At 39.0% G+C, this 20139-nt stretch overlaps 1 protein-coding gene and 1 long non-coding RNA gene across 17 annotated transcripts in view; one reads left to right on the forward strand and one right to left on the reverse strand.

The window, feature by feature from the left end:
• Positions 1 to 20139, forward strand: part of LOC123567108 (uncharacterized) — a 238287-nt gene that overhangs the window by 160476 nt on the left and 57672 nt on the right. For 11 of the 13 annotated variants that reach the window (XR_012419152.1, XR_012419151.1, XR_012419153.1 and 8 more), the window contains one exon: positions 7779 to 7844. This is a non-coding gene — a long non-coding RNA (uncharacterized lncRNA). Of the gene's footprint in view, positions 1 to 5761; positions 6102 to 7778; positions 7845 to 20139 lie in introns of those variants that run through there. The other 2 variants (XR_012419155.1, XR_012419150.1) reach the window with 2 other exon arrangements.
• SPTLC3 (serine palmitoyltransferase long chain base subunit 3) overlaps positions 1 to 20139 on the reverse strand; it is a 179177-nt gene that overhangs the window by 149204 nt on the left and 9834 nt on the right. The window lies entirely within an intron of this gene.

The raw sequence follows: 20139 nt of genomic DNA on the forward strand, positions 1-20139 counted from the left end.
CAACATATTAGAATTAAGATGAAATGGACACTCTAAGAAAGACACAAAATACAAAAAACCAACTCAATAAGAAGTAGAAAATCTGAATGGACCTGTGAAAATGAAGACATTGAATTAATAATTTGAAACTTCCCACAGAAAAAGTTCAATCCCAGATGTGAATTCTACCAAACATTTAAAGAATTAATGCCTATTCTTTACAAATTCTTCTAAAATATTAAGAAGGAAAAAACACTTCTGAATGTGTTATATGAGCCTTATATTATCCTGGTGACCAAAATTATACAAAGACATCACAGGAAAAGAAAAGTGCAGACCAATAATATATCAATGGTGAAATGATTTTTACACACCATGTGGCAGACAGAATACAGCTAATAATGAAGATATATATATATACACATATTTTTCTCTGTATTTCCTAGCCTTTCTTGACATTATGGTAGGCCACATGACTCATTCTGGCTGATGGACTCTGAGTGAAAATGGCATGTGTCACTTCTGGGCTGAGGGAGTCAGGAGCTGGTATGCCTCATCCATCTCTCTCTTCCTCTACCATTGAATCTTGCAAACCACCAGATCCAGATGGAAAAGCTACAAGGTAAAAGTGGTGCCTGATATTCAATGAACTTTACATGTTTGAAGAATAAAACTCATTGTTAAACTAGTGAGACTTATGGCTTTTCTGTTGCAGCAGTTAGCATTTTTGATCCTGATTAATCCACCCATCTAAAATATTTCAAGGATAAATACTTTCTGCATCTCCAAGACTCTTTTTATTCTTGATAACCTGAAAGTGTGTCCTATTATAGGAGATGAGCCTTCAAAGATTGTAGAAGATTCAATCTTCATTCATAGTTGTATAGGAGCACTTCTCCCTCAGACTCTGAACAAGCCCTGTGGTCCAACTGTTATTACTACAGAAGAAATGAAACATAAAAATGGGGGTCAATTTGGGTTTCATGAGCATTAACACTGAGACTTGAGTGCAAGTGTGGCTTTACAAGACCACAAATTCTCCTTTCAAACAGATAATCTGGCAGGGTTTGTTATGTGATGCACTGTTGATTGCCTACCTTAAGGTCATATTCTTTATTTGTTGTAAGAAGAGCCTTGATGTTCAGTTGAAGGTGACCTTTCTCTAGCCTCAGGGGGTAAAGCATAATTGGTCCAAGATAGCCATAGTAGTCTTGCCAGTGACTGGTTTAGACATGGGCGTGAAGACCAGTCTTGGCCAATGGGAAGTGAGGGAAGGTCCATTGGGTGACTTCTGAGGAAGCTTTATGTAAGAATAAAAATAGTTGGGGAAAAAAAGGAAAATGTCCCTGTTTTTCTCCAGACATTGTTGTGTCTGATTGGGATTTCTGGAATTACAACAACCTTCCTGTTGCCATAAGGGGAACGCATTTTTTTTTTTTTAATGCACAAAATATGGCAGAATGAAGAGATGGAAAATACTGGTTTTCAATTACATTGTTGAGTTACTTCTGAATCAACAAAGCCAAGGACTACCCAATACTAGACTTGCTGTGAGAGAATGAGAAAAGCCTCATTTTAATCTACCCACATTTGAGGCTTCCATTACTTGCAGCGGAAAGGATCCATCAGTCAGTTCCCATCAGAGTAACAAAACTTGTAAACTAAATATGAGACAAACTGATGAGTCTCAGTGGAGAGGGCAGGACTGATGGCTATCTAGTACACACTGATATCTTCATCTCAGTTGTTTATGTCCCATATCCACTCTGATTGGTTAATGAATGCCCTAACCTGATTGGTAGTACCCTTGACCCTTGAACAACATGGGGGTTAAGGGTGCTGACCTTCTGTGCAGTCAAAAATCCATGTGTAACTTTTAACTTTCCAAAAACTTAACTGCTACTGTTAAAAGCCTACTGTTGATGGGAAGCCTTACTGATGAATAGTAGATTATCACATATTTTGTATGTTATATGTATTATATACTATATTCCTATAAAGTAAGCTAGAGAAAAATGTGTTATTAAGAAAATCATAAGGGAGAGGACTTGTATTTTCTGTTCATTAAGTGGAAGTAGATCATCGTAAAGTTCTTAATCCTCACTGACTTCACACTAAGTAGGCTGAGGAGGAGGAGGAGGCAGAGAAGAGGTTGGTCTTGCTATCTCAGGGGTGGCAGAGATGAAAGAGGTGGATGAGGTGGAAGGGGAGGAAGGAGAGGCGCACTCAGCGTAATTTTTATTGAAAAAAATCAGTGTATAAGTAGATCCTAACAGTTCAAACTTGTGTTATTCAAGGGTCAACTGTATAGATTATGCACTTCTGGCAAGTATTTTTTTTTTAAATCATCACCTAATGATTGGTAAAATTCAGTTCTTTCCTCAGTAGAAAACTTTGCTTTTAGTCTCAACAATTTGAGTGTCTGATTGATTTCAAAGCTGCCATTTATTTCTCTTCTGAATACTTTGGAATGTCAATTAGCTACGATTGAAGTTATACAAGTGATATAGCACCAAAGATCATGAAAATGGAATGATGCAAGAGTGATGAGAGTACAGTTCTACCTTACTTGGAAGGGCATATAATACAACTTAATTTGCCTTACTTAATTAGGGTGAATTCATTTCCCTAAATTGTCTGGGGATTTTAAGAAATGAGTATTTTAACAACAGCTTTATGACATGTGTTTTATAAATACAAATGTTTACAAATGCTTTATAAAACTCAAGTCTCGGCCCAGATCATTTGTTTACAAATAGGAGAGTTGCTTCTGTTTAGAATGTGTCACTTGATTCTACATGTATATATGTCATGTATGATAAACCTATTTGGACACAGCACCTTTCTGATAATTTTACTTTTGTTTTGGAAGGCACCAAGTGCAATTAATCATTGACCCACTGACAATTTATTGGTTGACAAATTTATTTGGACACAGCACCTTCCTGATAATTTTATTTTTGTTTCTGAAGGCACCTAGTGTAATTAATCATTGACCTGTTGGCAGTTTACTAGCAGACTCTGTAATAAAACAATGTTTCGCATGATAAAATCCAAGCTCCAAGAAAGCTCTTATTTAGCAGAACCAAGTAGGATAGCTGGAGTAGAAGAAATCTAGTTGCTCAGTCAACTCAAGTTGTTCAGGCCACTGAAATCTACTAATATTTAGGACAACTTGTAGTAAAATTTACTTTTTCAACAGCATCAAAACTCCAGCACCAAATCTATTTGTAATATTTTGTTATTGTCATTATTTTCTTACCAGTTCAATACTAAACCAAGTCTCATTGAGTGCCCATGTTACCAATTGTTCTGCCAGAAGACAGGAAATGTCCACAGAGAGACTGAAAGTTGACAAATGGTACATAGAGAGATGTCCGGGGAACAGCTGTGAGAACTGGGAGGAAGATGACGCTAACACTGCCTGGAAAAGGCAGTGGAGGTTTCACGAATGAGGGAAGAATTGATCAAAGTCTTGATGGTTGAGGAGTGGAAGGATAGGCACAGTAGCAATGAATAGAGAGAAAGATCCCCAAGATAGAATTGAGAACATCAGGATAGATACTCATCACCTTTCTCCTGGACCACTGTAATCACCTCCTGGGTGGTCTCTTTATTTGATTTCAACTCCTCAACTCTGCAGGTGCTAGACAACTCTTTCTCTAGCTCTAACATCAAACCATCATTTATAACAGCATTTTTTTGGTGAATAACAAAAAGTATGTATTTACATGTAGAGCTAACACAAATGATACACTATTTAGTTCTTGATTTGGGGTAGTTTAATTTTATGTGTGATGGTAAAGTTTCTCATTGGGTTAAATTTTATTCAAGGTCTCTGTACTTCTTATATCTGTTGGCATCTTTCCCCAGATCTAGATGTTTTCAGCTACTCTCTGCAAATATAATTTCTGTTTTTTTTGCTTTCCTTTCTTCCTCAGGAACCCTTATCATGCAAAAGTTAGACCCCGTGATGGTGTCCTGTAATTTGTGTGGTCTTTATTATTTTTAATTCTCTTTTCTCCTCTAACTGGAAAATTTCAAATGTTTTCAATTCAAGCTCACTGATTCTTTCTTTTGCTTCATTGAACTTGTTGTTGAAGCTTTCTCTTGAAGTTTACAGTATAGTTGTGGTGTTCTTCACTTCTAGAATTTCTTTCTTTTAATGTCCCCTGCTTTTTTTTTTAAACTTCTCATTTTGTTTGAGTATGTTTTCTAAATTTCATTCAGTTTTTTATCTATTTATTCTTGTGTTTCACTGAACTGCTTTAGGAGGACTATTCTAAATTCTTTGCCAGTCATTACATCTCCATTTCTTTTGCATTTATTCATAACAGCAGTTTCAAAGTTCTCCCTAGAGATGGCCATCAACAAAAAGAGTTGTGGGAAAAAAAAATGTACCCTTGTCCTATGCTGGGGATTTTCATGTCAAAAGCTAGGATGTAGCAGTCAGTGGAAATATCTTTCTTATTCCTCACTGTGTGCCCAGTGTCTGCACATGGCCTCAAACACGATGTGGGATAAATATTTGCTGATTGAATCAACTTATTAAGTGCTGTGAGCAATACTGAAGTGAAAAACCGTTTAACTTGGGAAACTTAGCACACATATCAAATACATTTATTTAACCTTTCATACAAATCTACCTACGTCATGACAAAAACTCTCTTTGGGAAGTGTTGGTTTTCTGTATAGAGCTTAGTTATTTAGCACAGAAGACAATAATCTGCCTGATCTCTGATGTTCCACCTTCCATTTGTTGCCTATGCAGTATCAAATGGCTTTCACTTCACACCCTGCTTTTTATTCCTTACTAGCCTTTTTTCATACTGTCACTTTTCAGTAATTTCTTCAGTTTCTTCTCTTTCTTTCTAACTGTTCTCACCTTTCACCCCTCCCTCATCTCACCTCACATACAGACACTCTTTGTCTGCCTTAAGACATGGCTCTGGCTTCACTTCCTAAAAAGATCCAGGCTGGATGTTCTCACTGCATTACACCATTATTACACTTACCACCTTGTATTACAATAATATTTTAAAAAAGTTTTAATAGGCAAGTCACTTAATAAATATTTTCTGTTCATTAATGAAAGAACAGAAAATAAATGATCACTTGCAAAAATAATAGCTTCCATTATATCTTATTATCTTTTAAATATTTCAACATTATTGTCTGGTGTGACAAAGACTGGCTATTCACCAAACCCATTTACCTCTCATCCTCACAGCTAGGCTACATTTCCGACATCCCTTGAAGATAAATGTGGTCATATGACTGAGTTCTGATCAATGTGAAGTGAGTAGAAGCAAAGTGTGTTACTACCGTGCCTAACTCATAAAAGTCTCTCTTCCCTGTTGCCACCTGATTGTTGATGGCCAAGATGACCTTGGAAGCTACACACTAAAGATTCCAGAACCTTTGTTAGCCTAGTTTTCTGAAGAAATGTGAGGAACAGAGTCCTTACCACCTCCCAACCCTACTTCTTATCACTGCCAATTAGATTTATTATGAATAGAAATAAATTTCTCTTGGGTTATGCCATTGGGATTTGGTGGCTTATGTATTATGACACCTAGTGTTACCTTAATACATACATACTATAAGAATATTGTTAAATTCTTTAATTTCTAACCTTTGCTTAGAAGGGTTTGGTAGAAGTCTGAGAACTGAGTTACCTCCTCAAGGAAACGTCTGTATTAGGAAACCCCTGGTCTGATCAAAATTCAAATCAAGGTCTGAGGAAGTTTAAGTATAAAATTAACTCTGTAGAAGACTCAAGTCTTAGTTCTTGATTGATTGAGCATGTTTTTGTAAGTGTTAGGCTTCACTTACCCCAGAAGTCAAAGAGAGTGATAAGTTACAAATATGGAAACTTTGAGGGGTCAAGTTTTCCTATATTTGCTACTCCAGCCCTTTCTTTCTATTTATTAATCAGGTCAGTTCATAAGAGGTTAATTTAATTTCCCATCATCTTGAGTTTCCCATTCACCACCTGAGAAGTCATCCAACAAGTCAGGAAGGATCTAAGGAGGGCCAAGGCTTCGGCAAGGTGCAGCCAGAGTGGTGAGTGAAGGATGAAGGATTCCCACGAAAGGCAGGATTGCATGGAGGGGTCTAAGGTGAGTCCCAAGCAGAGTGTTGAGTGAATATCTGCTGAAGAAATGAGTGAATGAGGGAGAGCCAAGACTGGGAAAGTTGAGAGAGATGGTAAAGACCTTTCAGGATAGGAGGACCAGTGTGGGCACCCATTGGTGGGTGGAAATGAGGGAACACAGCCTTGCATGGGCCTCTGGCTGGACCTTGAATGGTATATACTTGGTGATAAGCTGTAGAGAGTCCACTGGAATTGAATAATGGAAAGCCTTTGATAGCAGGGTAAGCCAGATTTTGTCTTTCAGGTAGTTGTGAAAGAAAGGTGTGCTCTCATTGGGATGTTCCCCTATCAGAACTGCAGAAGAAATGCAGGGCAGAAATATTTGTAAACTGGACCCCACTTGGAATGACAGCTAGATTGGAGGCTCTAAGTCAATTGGACTTACTTCAGCTTTAGAGCTAAGTGGCTATCCTTCACCATCCTGCAATGACTGCATTATTCTGATCTTATTCATAACTGGCTGGCTCACTTGAGGAACACAGAGCTTTTATTAAGTTATTCTGATAAATCAGAGAAAACAATGCACTATTGGTTTGATATCTCTGAGAATAACTACCACCTTCTTGACCTATTATAATATGCCATGTGAGAACAATGCTTATCTCTAAGGTGCTCAAAATGCTCTTATTTACTTACATGCTATTCCAAAGAAGTAGGTGGTAGATCACTGTAATGGAATTAGAATTATCTTCACTTAATAAGAGAGACACAAGGACATTAAGCAACTTGCCTAAGGTTATAAAGCAGGAAAAGACAGGACTAAGTTGATCCTCTCAAATCCACATACCAGGGTTGAAGCCCGAAAGAAAAATAAAAGTTAGATCTTTGAGACATGACAAACTGGAACATATTTCAGAAATAGAGTAGCCATGGGACTTAGTCTTTTCCCTTCTCAGGTGAATACTAGTAGCTGCAAACACTGTGCAAAGGCTGACTTCCATGTGCGTGTACCTGTGTTGGGCATGGGAAAGATCACTTGGGTAGTGTCTTACAGCACCCACCCTCATGGAGATCATGGGCTAGTGGAAAGAAACAATGTGCAAAATAGAACAAAAATAGAACCTTTTAAGACTAGAGAGCAAGAAGTCTAATCAAGTGCCATAGCAGTTTATTTATACATATTTATACATCTGTTCACTCATTCATTCCAGAAATATATATTGAGCACCTACTCTGTGCCAGCTAGTGTGCTCGGTTCAGGTGAAATGGTGTGAGCAAGAGGGACAGAGGTCCTGCTCTCACAGTTTAGATCTGTGCTGTTCAATACAATTGTTGCTAGCCATATGTCTCGAGTTACATTTAAACTTCAATAGTTAAAATTAAATAAACTTAGAGATTTAGATCTTCAATTGCACTAGCCACATTTCAAGTGCTCAATATTCTCATGTAGTTGGTGGCTACCTTACTGGACGGGACATTTATAGAGCATTTCTATCATCATAGGAAGTTCTATTGTTTAGAAGTTGGCAAATTATGGTCCACAGCCTCATTTTGTAATAAAGTTTTATTGAAACACAGCTATATCCATTGGTTTATATATTGTCTATGGCTGCATTTCTGCTACAGTGGCAGAATTGAGTAGTTATAACAGAGACTGAATGGCTTACAGAGTTGAAAATATTTACTATCTATCTCTTTACAGAAAAAGGCTTCCAATCCTTGGTCTGGAAGGAAATACAGATGAACAATACTTAGAAAAAGGGAAATTGTAAGTAATCAAGAGTGCTGTAGAGTGGTTATAGAATGGGATCTGACCTAGTTCAGAAAAAGAGAAGGTCCTTCCCAAAGAAAATGAAGTTTTAAATAAAATCTGAAGAATCAGCAGGAGTTTACCAGGAATAAAAAGTCTTCCAGGCAGAAGGAAGTGCTTGAGGAATGGCAAGGAGGGTGTGGGGTAGGGGTAGCTCATGGATAGTGAGGGGCAGGCATGGCTGAATGTCAGTTCCAGGAGGAGGACCCCCATCCACTTAGTCCATTGCTAGTAGTACCCCAGTTCCTAGAACAGTGTCTGACATGTAACAAGGGTCCAATAAATATTTAATGCATGAAGGAACAAACATAGAAATGAATAGGCTGGGGAGGTGATGCAGGGCTGGTAAATTGCAATAAGGATTACAGCTTTGATCTTAACATGGAAAGCTACTGATGAGTTTAAACAAATGGTAACCTGATCAGGCGTGGTTCTTGAAAGTAACATTGGAAGACGATGTGGTAAAAAGATCTCCAGGGAGCTCCTATATTCAGTGATTCACAGTGATTTGTGGTTAGTCATTTAAAAATCTCTTTTATATTCATGGTGGAAGAAAATTCGTTGAGGCCAGCTTACTCAGTTGGTTCTGGAATTTCAAGTCTCTGACCAAAATTCGAAAGGATAGTCTCCTAAATTGCACACGAATGAACCAACAACAGGGGTGTGTTTTGACATCACAGTGTGGTGTGCCCTGTGGCATTTCTTCACAGTAGGGGCAGCCAGTGACTCATGGATGAGTTATTATGAGGGTGGGGCTCCTGGAGGCACATGCAATGTGGTTGACAGTCATTTGGCTGAGTTCAGTGGACTCAACTTGGATTACAAACCACGGTTTTTCTTTTTGAATCAAAACAAACCAATTTCTTCTTGCACCTCTTTGCTGAGCTACTATACCTAGGTCCCACCCAAAACTTCCGGTCCCCTGATGCTAGACCAAACAGGGACTGCTATTCAGCCACATGTAGAAGCAGAAAGCTCTCTGACCTAGAGAGAAACTTGCCAAGGATTCAGTGACTGTTCTCTGTGTGTTTACTAGGAATTGCTGTGTGGTTGCACATACCTATTCTGTTTGCTTACCTGCCTGTCACCCCGTATAACCTGGTTCATCTTTTGGTTTCCTTTGAAGACAGAATGTATCCTTACAGATTACACTTAGTTGAAATACACAGATTCCCTGGCTGAAATCTTTTGTTTGCACTGAAAGCAGCACATGTTATTTCACTTTCCATGAAAGTCTTTTGCTTCCATGAAAAATAAGTATATTGTCTCCAAACAACTAATTCGCTAAGAAAATGACACCACGACAATTTATTCATTTGCTTCCAAAAAGCCTAATAATATCCATGATCATAATTATAATTATCTGATTAATTATTTTCATCAAGTACCACATAATATAGGAAAAAATAACCTCTCCCAGAGCAAGGCTAATCTTGGCTACTCGTACTCCTGAATCAACCAGCTTTGTATAACCAGTCATGTTTTAGCCATCATAGCTCCTCAGCCAAAGGGAATGAATGGGTGAAAAGCATAAGTCATCTGACCAGAATATTAAGATTGACATTACACTTAACAAAAGCAAACTGATGCCTGTGACTTGTTTAATTCAACGATTGAATCTTTTTCTCAGGTCACCATGTGGAGTACTTTTATTTCTGAATACTATACTCAGTCTATAGGGATGTGATTCAGTTGTCTTGCTAAGAATGAACCAATGGGAAAGGATGGGTTCTTAAAGAAAAGGCCAGCCCCTCCTGTCATAAGCTAACAAACTAACCCAAGATGTACTTCAGTTGTGGGACATCTCCAGGTGCCCCAAATCATTTGCATGGGTGGGCAAATAATGTTAATGTCAGGGGCTCCTACGGAGTTTGTTTTTGGTTTTGTGATGTGTAAGGCAGTGTAATGTAGAGGCAAAGGGCATAGGCATGTCTTGCCCTAGATTGGCCCTATTGAGATCTTGGGCAAGTGACTACACCTGTTTGAGTCTCTGTTGCTTCCTATTTTAAAATACTAGCCAAATAGCTTCATCAGCAAAAAAGGATATGAGTGTCCCAAGGCTGTGTTCCAGGTCGGAATATCACACTCTCATGAGAGAACAAAGCATAAATAATTCAGCTTTAAAGGAAGTGGAAGCTAGTTACTGTTGTTGGCTTTGATCCCGGTTTTGACACAATGCAAAACCAGTAGAGAAGAATAGTCCATTCTTATCTTGTATCTACTTGTTTGGTTAGTCTAATAATTCCTAAATACCAGTCTATAACACTTTAAAGACATGTACTAAAATTTTCACTGATGTATGGTAAGATTTTGATATATATGTGTAATATATAAGTATATGATGCTTACAAATATAAACATATGTGGACATCTTTCTAGGGACTGTCTCTTAATCAGACATCATGGCCTTAACATCTTTTAGGGTGAATTTATGCACGATAGTGATAGTGGATAAGGGGTTATTGGATCTTTTGAATCATGGCAGAATAAAAACTTTGGTACAATATATTTCACTTTAAAAAATCACAGGTCTATAAAATTCTGAAGTCTGATTCTACTGGGCTGAATCACCAGACATCAGCCCCCTGAGCATTCACACTTTGTGAACAGAAACTTCTGGTCCTATTGAGAAATGTATTACTAAGATCTTAAAAAAATCACATAATATGGTTCTCTGAGATCTGAGATCCGTTCTGCCATTATTATTCTAATATGTAAGAAGTTCTGGAGCCAAGTTTCCTTAGGACTAATTATCAAAGTAGGTGGTTGAAAAACATGTAATGTTGCAAGAACCCAAGAGTTCCAACCATATCATCAATGCCACCGCCTTGGGCAAACTCAACAAAGGAAGCAAGAAGTGAATTGACTCGTGTTCCCTTGGGTCTAGAAGTAAGCATTCATAATGTCAGGTTTTTAAGAATAGAGCTGAGGCTGGTCAAAGACTCAAAAGAAGGTAATTCTAAGAAATATATGTCATATAAAACATAAAGACATGATGGTAAAGGTAAATAATTTTTTAAGGGAGATTTGTAGAAAATTTTGCGGTTTGATATGCCATGTAAAATCACTTTGCTGCCTACCTATAAAAGTCTTAGGTAGAAATCAGTATTATTCTTTGAGGCTTTTAGAATCACATGGATTTTAAAAATTTTAGTAAGAGTGATTCCCAAAGCTGTTGCTCTGAGCAGTTTAATAACCAAATTGGTACTTTTGCGTGTGCGTGTGTATGTGTGTTCTGAAATAAATTACTGAAGAACAGAGGCTCTGATTTTTTTCCTTCCTTCCTGTTCTTATGAGGGGAAGTTGTATGCACTGAATAAGGGCTTGACAGGTGTCTGCTGCACCCAGTCCTTGGAGGCATTCCTGAATGTCAAGTCGGCATGTCTGGCATTATAATATTATCCAGCTCTGTCCCTATTATCCGTGTGGTTTTGATCTCACTTTCCTGAGCCCCATTTTCTCATTCTAAAACAGGTCAGTAGCATTTGTTCTATCTACTTCACAGCACTGGATCACTTTCTGGACCACTGAGGGTACAATGAGATCCTGGATGTGAAAGGGATGTACAGACATAAGGATCATTATAGTTGATGCTGAAGGTTAAAAGGGTAAAAATTGGCCATGTATTATAAAAATAACTGTCTTAATTTTGGGTTCTCCAGGAGCAAACCTGTATAAAAGATTCAAATACAAGCTGTTTATTTGGAAGGTTATCCCAGGAGGCACTGTTAGAGGAGGAGAGATGAGCCAGAAAAGGGAAGGAAACCAATGAATGGTGTGCTCTTAAGGCAGTTACCAGTGTGGGCAGCTGAAGCTCACTTCCACTGGGGTCTGCAGGAGACAATGTAGAACACACCTAAGAATTATCTTTCTTGAAGGGTGAAGCTGCTGCGGTATTTATCATCCAGCTCCCATCAGTCAAAGGTTGAGCACTGCTTCCAGGGGGTGTTGATTCTCTGGTACTTTTGGCCTGGTGCCCATTAGGGAAGAACAGGCCCCAGTTCCTAGAACAGTGTCTGACACATAACAGTTTTTCAGAAAGTTCTCAGAAAAAGGGCATGGGAATTGGCCATTGGAGATGAGGCTGTGCACATGGAAATGGTAACCGCCAAGAGTAGAAGCGGACATGGCACCAGCAGGGTCTGCTATGGTCATCCGAGTTTCAACACTGCACTTTGTTCACACCTAACCTTAATTTCTTAGTATTATTATACTCTACTGTTCAGTTTGTTTTTATTTGAAGATGTATTGGTGTTTTATTCACGTAAATTTCTGTCATTGTGTGTTAAAGGTTTCTGCAGGCCAAGGACATGAACAGACACTTCTCAAAAGAAGACATACATGCGGCCAAAAAGCATATGAAAAAACCTGAATATCACTGATTAGAGAAATGCAAATCAAAACCAAAATGACATACCATCTCACACCAGTCAGAACGGCTCTTACTAAAAAGTTGAGAAATAACAGATGCTGGCAAGGTTGCAAAAAAAAGGGAACACTTATACACTGTTGGGGGAAGTATAAATTAGTTTAACCATTGTGGATGACAGTGCAACAATTCCTCAAAGAGTTAAAAACAGAACTACCACTCAACCCAGCAATCCCATTACCAGGTACATGCCCAAAGGAATATAAGTTGTTCTACCATAAAGACACATGCACACATATGTTCATTTTAGTACTCTTCACAATAGCAAAGACATGGAATCAACCTAAATCCTTATCAATGACAAATTGGATAAAGAAAATGTATTACATATACGCCATGGAACACTACATGGAACAATGTAGGTCAAGACTCACTGAAGCCATAAAAAAGAATGAGAGTGTGTCCTTTCCAGGAGCAGGGCTGGAGGTGGAGGCCATCATCCTTAGCAAACTAATGCAGGAAGACAAAACCAAATACCATATGTTCTCAGAAGTGGGAGCTAAATGACTAGAACACATGGACAGGTAGAGAGGAACAACACACATTGGGACCTAATGGAGTGTGGAGGGTGGGAGGAGGGAGAAGATCTGGAAAAGTAACTAATGTGTGCTAGACTTAGTCCCTGGATGATGAACTAGTAAGCACAAAAAACCCCTGTGACACAAGTTTACCTATGTAACAGGCCTGCACGTGTACCCCTGAACCTCAAATAAAACTTTTAAAAAGAGGTTTCTGCAGGCCAATCAATATGCAGCCTCTTGTCATATTCTGGCACTGTTTCACCAAAGAAAGGGCAGAGAGGGACATAAGGCAGATTCTTGCAAGGGTCAATATTAGTCATAGTGCACATTTGTAGAGAATTTCCTCTGGTGCCTGCGCTGTTCTAAGGCTTTGCATGCATTATCTTATTTATTTCTCACCACCACCCAATAGCATAGGCACTACTATTAACCTCATCTACCAGGTGAGAAAACTGAGGCACAGCGAGATTAAACTGTTTATGCAAGGTCATACCACCGTGAAGCTGGGATTCAAGCCCAGGAAGTGTGAAAGTGAGGCCCTGTTTCCAAGTTTTATGTAATGATGCAGGTTACTAGGGTGATAGGGCTGTAGGGTGAGGTTACGTGATATTAGGAGTCAGAAGATCCTGCTTCCATTACCTGCCAGCTGTGTGGGTGATCATCTGATTTCTTCAAACCTTGGTCCCTTATATGTGAAATTCGAAAGTCTATTGCAAGGGTTGACAATATTTAAAAAAGGGTGAACACACAGTAGTGTCCTTATGTATGGTAGCAATTATTTACCTCTAATAATTATTTTCTCTGACATGGTGATCTGTGACATGCAGAAAAGGAAGTTTTCTACATGTGGCTCTTATTTTGGGCAATAGGAAAGGAGTGCCTTTGCTTGTGACATGAGACAAATACAATTTCACAATATCAATTTTGAAATTGATACTAAAGAAATTTGCAATAGCAGACATTATTTTAAGGATCATCAAACTATTATAATTCCTGGTCTTTGCTTTCCTCATGTGTTCAAGAAGACAGGGGATGGAGTGGAATTGTAAAGATTACTGAACTAAGTTCCTTTCCTGCTAGAGAGATTATACTAAAGACAGAAAGGAAAATAGCTCCTGATCCCTGTGGAATTATGAGTGTGTAGCAGGAGAATTTGTCTAGCAGACAGCCTTCTGGTGAGCTCTTCCTTTACTTCGTTAGATGATCATTTACACATTAGCCAGTTCTCTTCTCCAGAGATTAAACTCTTTAATTTTAAGTGAGCAGTTTTAGTTCATCTTTTCACAGTCAAAACTATATTAGGAAACTTTTCCAAGAAAGTAATCAAAAGCTAATGTAGGTCAAGACTCACTGAATGATATACTTCAGATTTGTGCATTCCATTGTATGTAAATTTTACCTCAAAAGAAAAAAAAAACCTATAGAAAAATATTGAAGTTAATGGTATACATGCTGAAGGGTTTAGAAGTGAAGTGTATTTATTCTACAACTTCGTTTGAGATGCATAAAACATATGGATTGATGGATAGATAGGTAGATATGTAGTAAACCTATAGCAAAATGCTAACTGTAGAATCTATGTAGTAGATATACGAATATTTATTTAGAATCATATAAGGTTTTCTATAAATGGACAAATGTTTACAGTAAAACGGTGGAGGAAGGGGCATTTCATCTAGTGATAAAATTACAGGTCCTGTGACTAAATTGCACTGCTAACTATATGTTTGATCTCAGGCCAAGTTTAGTTAACTTTTGCATGACTAAGTTTACCCATCTAAAAAATGACGATAGTAACAGTATCAATCTCACATGGTTGTTGTGAGGGTCAACTAAGTTTGTAAAGTTAGTAAAGTTCTTAGCATGTAGTGCAATGTAAAAGTTTGTTAAATAAAAGTTTTTTTTTTTTTTGATTTGGAGTCTCGCTGTGTTGCCTAGGCTGGAGTGCAGTGGCTGGATCTCAGCTCACTGCAAGCTCCGCCTCCCGGGTTTACGCCATTCTCCTGCCTCAGCCTCCTGAGTAGCTGGGACTACAGGCGCCCGCCACCTCGCCCGGCTAGTTTTTTGTATTTTTTAGTAGAGACGGGGTTTCACCGTGTTAGCCAGGATGGTCTCGATCTCCTGACCTTGTGATCCGCCCGCCTCGGCCTCCCAAAGTGCTGGGATTACAGGCTTGAGCCAGCGCGCCCGGCCAAATAAAAGTTTTAAAAGTCATCTCATATGTGGGTCATTCATGGGAAACAGATCTCATTTACTTTCTTGGACACTCGACTCTGAGAATGCAGAATTTTATTAGAAGCTGTTGACAGCCTTACACACCTTGGGAGATTAGTCATTTTCCCTCTAATCCATGCATATTTCATCTCCTGCTAAGATGCAGCAGGAACGATTGAGATGAATTAATAATATTTCATTTCTATTTTCATTTTCTTCAGAAAGTTCCACTGCTTAAAGCATGCTCCATACCTCCAAGCTTGGAGTATGTCACCTCTGGATAGCAATACAGAAGCATATTGCTACCTGGTCACCAAAGTTGTCTAGTGATTTCATGATTTTTAAAAAGATGGTAGTAAATAGTAGCCATACTGTCCAACAAAGCTTAGGAAACCTGTGAATTAATTAATAAGAGGTTATATACTTTGAAGTTTACAGAAAAGTCTGTGGATCATATGAGCAGAGCTTTCTTAGTCTTTTAGAGATCTAGGCATGTGAAATGGGAGTTCTTGCAAAGAACAGATTAGTAAAAATAGATAGTCTTTATTCATTCCATAAATAATATTGAGCTCCTATTACATACAGGCTATGGTCTAGGTACTAGGGATTTGGCAGTGAACGAGATAGGAATTCCTGCCCAGGTGGACCCCTCACAGTCTAAAAGTGGAGGCAGGCAACAGACAGGAAATAAATTAATGTGTGCATGCATGTGTGCTTATGTGTGTAGGTATATGTGTGACTCTGTGTGTGTGTGTGTGTGTGTGTGTATGCATGTACACAGATGTTTTTAAATGCTAAAGAGAACAATTAAGTAGGAAAGGGGCTAGGAAGTGGAGGGAGTAGTTTGCAATTTTAGAAAGCATTGTGAGCCTGAGTCCCACAGAGAAGGTGCTATGTGAGTGAAGACTTCAAGTGGGAGAAGGATGAGCTTTGTGGATGTCTGGGGAAAGGGTGTTCCAGGACGGGGAATGAGGAGTGCAAATGCAAATGTTGTAGGTGGGAGGACGCCATGGGTGGCTGACTCCAGGAACAGTGAGGAGGCTGTGCAGCTGGGACAGAGCGAGCTCAGGGAAAGTAGCAGAATATGAGTCACAGATGATCTGGCCAGGCTGTGGGGCCTTATGGTCATAGTAAGTATTTTGTTTTTTGCTGTGAGTGAAATGGTAGCCATGGGAAGGATTTGGGCAGAAGAATGACATCTCTGGATTTTATTTCAGCACGAGTACTGGCTGCTGTATTGAGAAAGTCTAGTGGCTTGTGGTGGAGGGGAGGGTGGAAACAGGACATGGTAGTTTTTAAAACATGCTCATGAATTCTTTGCTACTCTTCCCATTAAGAGACAGGCTAGTCCCCTCCCCTTGAACCTGGTGGGCTTGTTTATGGCTGCTTCGATCCAGTCCACAGTCCTGGCTTGTCTCATCCTTCGGCCTACCCAGCCCAGGTGCCAGGCATGACACTGAGGAGGCAGTCTGGAAAGTGGACCCTCCTGGCCCAGCTTCTCCAGTCTGGCCAGTTGAGTCATCCTAGCAGAGGCCCTAGACACCATGGAGCAGGGGAGAGCTGTCCTCACTGTGCCTTTTCTGAATTTCTGACCAGCAGAATCCACGAGCATAATAAAATCATTGTTTTATGCTATGTATTGGGCTGCATTGTTATGTAGCAATAGACAGTGGAACACAGATAAAAGAGATGGAGTTCCTGCAAGAACTGGGGGCTAAGACCAGGGAGCTGCTGAGGGAAAGGTGAGAAGTGGTCAGATTCTGGATGTGCTATGAAGGTAGGCTCATGTTTTACTGAGATATAGAATGTAGAATAGAATGAAAGAGAAAAGTCATGAATGGCACCACGGTTTATGACTTGAGCCACAAGAAGGATAGAGTTGCCATTTATTGAGATGGGAAAGACTGTAAGGGAAATAGTTTTGGAGAGTGGGAGGAGGAAACATCAGGAGCACTGTTTGGTACATATTAAGTTTGAGATGACTTTTGATTATCCAAGTGGAAAGATGAAGTAGGCAGTCAGAAATGCCTATTTATGCATATACATTTATATATCTACATATATCAAGCAGTCAGTTGGAAATGCCTATTTTAGACATCTATCTACTTATCTATATCATTTATCTAATCTATCACGATGTGTTAGAAATAATGCTTGAAGTTGCAAATGAAATGACACTCTGATAGTTGATTGCTCAGCAAGGCAAAGTTTACTTCTGCAGAAGGGTGCTGCTCATTAGTTTGGTCACCATGAGAGCACATCAAACAAAGGAAAGCAGCAGATTCATCCCTAACACATTGCGCTCCTACTGCTGTGTGCAGTCTCCATTGGCTAGAATTGGACCACACAATCTAAACTGAACCCAGTTGGCTAACCTGAGACGTGCAGGGATGCAGTTACATTGGCAAGAAGACAGTTTTGGCAGGGGTGGGGAGGGTGGAGGGGGTTTGGTTGGGGGGGGCGTTGCAGTTGGGGGGGCGTTGCAGTTGGAGGAGGTAATTTACAGGGTGAGTAGCAGATGTGGAATGTGGGCTCTATAGATAAAGACTGAGAGGAAGGTTGTTTCCCAGGGCAGGGGAACACAGAGAGTAAGGGAGTCTGGCCTTGAAAGCAGGGAACAAAGGACAAGGAAACTGAAACAAGTTAACCTTTGAAGAAGAATGTCTTACTGTATTTAACTTGATGAGACAAGGTCAGATCTTCATGAGAGATACGCAGTTAGAAAAGAATAGAGGGGCACAGACTAAGCCTTGGGTCATTCCATTGTTTAAAGGTCAAAGAGAGGAGGAGGAACCTAGAATAGAAAATGCATAGGAAAAGCTAGTGATAAAGAGGAAAAGCAAGAGTGTTATACCCTGGAAGTCAAGAGAAGAATGTGCTTTAAGAAAGAGAGAGTGATTGTCTTTCACTAATGCTGCAAACAGGTCAAGTAAAATGAAGATTGAGAAGTCATCAAGGGATGAAGGATTTCAAGGGTTTATGACTGTCATTTATTGAGCATCTGCTATATACTAGGCATCGTACTGATTAGTCTTATAATAGTAGTAGAGAAGAAAGAGGTGACTGCAGGCTAATATTAATAGATAATAATCATTTATTGAGTATCTACTGTACACCTGATAGTTATTGGGAGTCTTACATATGCTGTCTCATTTATTCTTTACCATAGCCTCATAAAGAATGAATCAGAGACATAAAGTTACCTTCCTAATATGGCCCAGTTAGTAAGTGGCAGAACTGAGATTCAAACCCAGTTCTATCTGATATCAAAGCTAGTGGTCTTTCTACTACCATTCCTCCTTAAGGAGTTCACATTTTTCTGGGACATCCTAAGGGGTGCAGGAGTGTGAAAAGCTACCACATAAACATCTTTCTGGGGAGCTCAGTTTTCTTCAAAGTTTTAAAAGAGTATATAAAAATAGTTTTATAGCAAAATAAATATTAATGTATGTAATAAAATGCAAACTTCTAACATAAATGAAAGGCTACAGATGCATGCCACCACGTCCAGCTAATTAATTTTTTTTTTTAAAGAAATGGGGTCTTGCCATGTTTCCCAGACTGGTTTCAAACTCCTGGTCTCAACTGAACCTCCTTCCTTGACCTCCCAAAGCTTTCAAATTATAGACATGAGCCACCACACCCACCCTCTAATCCAATTTTTAAATAAATATCTAATACACATGGAGCTTGCTCCCTGAATCACTTTGTGTTATGTGTGATTTTCTCTTTTCTGGTGGATCAATTTGTGAATCCTTTACCCTGTCTTCTCTGGAACAGTTGATTTGCTGTTTTTTCTAGTTGGATTGTAAGTGCAGAAATAGCCTATTTTTATACAAAATTTCAGAGCCAAAGTTTATAATCTGGAGATCTGAGGAAGTCAGGGAATATGTACATTCTCTGTGTAAAAAATTTTGCGGTTATGGACATATTAATTTTCATTAGAAACTATACATCAGCTTCTCAAAGGAATCCTTGAACTCCAAAAGACTCACAACCATGAGACAGGCAAATAAAAGCTGTGTATAACTCAGAGGTAAGAGAATAATTAAGACTTGCACACAGCCTTTTGCTTAGGCAAATTTTGAAGGTCCAGTTAGACCAGATTTAGAGAACAATCATGGCGACTAGACTTTATGAATACATCACCTAACGAAGGTTTGTGTACCACTGCCTATGAAATGTGAGAGATGTGGTTTGGTCAATAAATATCACCAGGTCTCTAACACTTTGATGAACACTTTGGGACTTACTATTTTAGATTTGGGTTAGTCAAGGAAACCTAGTGTATGTAGCTGGTCACAAGAGTTCCTCAAACCTGCAAAGTCTGGGATAATTGTTAACATATCAACTCAGGAAAGTGAAGACGGAAGACTCATCTATCACTTTTGGAAATATAAAGTAAATTAAATCGAGGTGAGCCAAATTCTCTGAGCCATTTTTCCTAAACAAATGAGAAAATAGCACTCTACTTAGGACTTCTTAGTCTATTTCCCACACTCTGTTTACCTATAGTTTAGAGGTTACAAATTGGTGTTTGTTAGCCGTGTTTTCTTTAAATCCACATGATTTGATTTTTAAAAAATTAGATGCCAACCTTTAGAAATCATGAGACCTCCTTTCCTCAATTTGGATTTCCAGCTTCTTTTAAAAGTTGGAAAAACTATCAAGATGGAGCCTGTTCTCTCTCATGGAAACACCAGGCCTTGTTCAGTTAAACTCATTCTTATAACCTCCTACTGTCCTACACAAGGCCCTGCTAGCTCCTTTAGGCATTTGCAATCTCAACCTGCACTGTGCTCAGATGATCTTAAATGTGTCAAAACTCTTCAGGAGAGCAGGATTCAGATGGCACTGTGATAGATAGATGAAGCAGATTGTGGAGGATAATTTTGAATATTTCTCTGAGCTATGCTTATAGTGTTTTTCCCCCAAAATAGTTAATTTGAACTCCAAATCACCTGGAAAAGATCTCTAATATGGTGGCGGTAGATCTTTCTGTCATAAATTTATAGATTGTTATACCTTAGAATTCCAGTAAAACTACATTAGTACAGACCAACTGAGACAAAGGTAGCCATACTTAGTA

The sequence above is a fragment of the Macaca fascicularis genome, chromosome 10, assembly GCF_037993035.2.
Source record: "Macaca fascicularis isolate 582-1 chromosome 10, T2T-MFA8v1.1".
NCBI classification, from domain to species: Eukaryota; Metazoa; Chordata; class Mammalia; order Primates; family Cercopithecidae; genus Macaca; species Macaca fascicularis.